The following is a 620-nucleotide window of genomic DNA, read 5'->3' as shown; positions in this document are numbered from 1 at the left end:
GCAACCTTCCCTGACCACGTGATCAAAGCCTTAAACCCACTGCATGGCTCAGCACATGACACTGGCTGGCTGGAGGCCACAGGCAATAGCTGGGAGCCATGTCTCTCTGTTTGCTGCCCCCTGCCAGAGGGACTACAGACTAGGAAGCAGTGTCTGGCTCCCTGTCTGTGTGTTTGGAACATCTCTTTTTAAGCTTTCTCGGGTCCTACGTGGAAATATGTACCCCCTTATTGAATGCCATATGTAACAAGTCCTACTCTGTTCCACCAACCCACTGTCAAATAATGACACAGAGACTTCTTATTAATTATGAAAGCTCAGCCTATACCTTAGGCTTGTTCCTAACTAGTTCTTAAAGCTTAAATTAACCCATTTTTATTCATCTATATCTTTACCGTGTGGATTTACCTCTCTTTCATCTTACACCTTCTGTTTCCTCTCCATGTCTCCTGGCTTCTCCGGTATACCAAGATTCCTCTTCCTCTCCTCTCTATACCTGGAAGTTCCGCCTATCTCTCTTGCCTAACTACTGGCTGTTTAGCTTTTTTTTTCTTATTTGGCTCCTTGGCTTTTTAACACATCATACAGTTTACAAATACTTCACAACTGGTAGAATATTT

This window comes from Microtus oregoni, unplaced genomic scaffold, assembly GCF_018167655.1.
Source record: "Microtus oregoni isolate MIOR12 unplaced genomic scaffold, Mior012 000026F_ref0000081, whole genome shotgun sequence".
In the NCBI taxonomy this organism is placed as follows: domain Eukaryota; kingdom Metazoa; phylum Chordata; class Mammalia; order Rodentia; family Cricetidae; genus Microtus; species Microtus oregoni.
The sequence above is the reverse complement of the archived record's forward strand: the minus strand, read 5'-3'. Positions refer to the sequence as shown.